Source organism: Lupinus angustifolius, chromosome LG02 (genome assembly GCF_001865875.1).
Source record: "Lupinus angustifolius cultivar Tanjil chromosome LG02, LupAngTanjil_v1.0, whole genome shotgun sequence".
Taxonomy (NCBI): domain Eukaryota; kingdom Viridiplantae; phylum Streptophyta; class Magnoliopsida; order Fabales; family Fabaceae; genus Lupinus; species Lupinus angustifolius.
Window position 1 is genome coordinate 9530231 of NC_032010.1, and position 1097 is coordinate 9531327.

Here is a 1097-nt window from a genome sequence, read left to right on the forward strand (position 1 = left end):
TTGAGACAAGTAGTTTTGACTTGAAATCATTTTTTAGGTGATCAATCTAAAAAGAGCATTAAGTACTTTTCAAACAAATAATATTAACCAAAGCACCAACTTGAATGATTAAAATTCAAACTTTTGTAAATTAAGAAGAAGTAGAAAATACATAACCTTGTTCAGAAGAAAATGTTTAGGAGCATGAGCTATCCATCCAAGGATTGGATGCTTTTGAGTTCCAAATGAGAGTACAAAATTGATTTTTGTATCTCATTTGCCTTCTCCTTTTCTCCTCTTGAATTCTAAACTACAAATTACAAAACTTACTTGAAAATGAAAACTCTAAACTAAGAAATGAAGAAAGGACTTCAAAATCAGAGAATTCCTTCTTTCAAGTGTTTTTAAGAGGATTTTATGATGAAATGCTCAATTACAATATGTTTTGCTCGAATGAAATGACCTCTATTTATAGGCTCCATTCCAGACTGTTGAGCTGCTGAGCTGGACCGCTCAGCAGCTGACCAAATAGGATGAGGATCAGGATTAGGATGAGGACTAGGATTAGGATTAGGATGGGGATGAGGATGAGGAAGAGGATGAGGATTAGGATTAGGAGACCAAGTAGCTTAGTCACCTCCTTGTGCATGGCTCATGAAAGCTAGTTGTGGGCTATGAGACCAGCTATTGTGAGCTACTTCTGAAAAGCCTATGGTGGGCTACTTGAGGTGAGGTCATGGATGACTTCATGGTTTGCTTGATGGTTAAGTCAAGTCTGGTAAGCACCGCCCAGCGCACATGCTTCACTGCTGAGCTGCTTGTTCAGCAGCTTCTGACCGTGTTGACTGGGATGTGGCTTGGTGCTTGCTGATCTAGCTAGGAGTCTGGTTCTCCGCTGAGCAGCTTGGTTTGACCGCTGAGCAGCTTGTTCAGCAGCTTGGCTTATGTCAAGCTCGTGTCTGACCGTGTCAAACATATTTCTGACCGTGCTAGGCCTAGTCTGGTGCTAGGCTGAGCAGCTAAGCATGTCCGCTCAGTTGCCTGGTTGAGCAGTTTGGTCCAGGTCAGGCAGGTGGCCAGGTCAGGCAGGTGGCCATGTCAGCTCAGCGGGGCTTGTT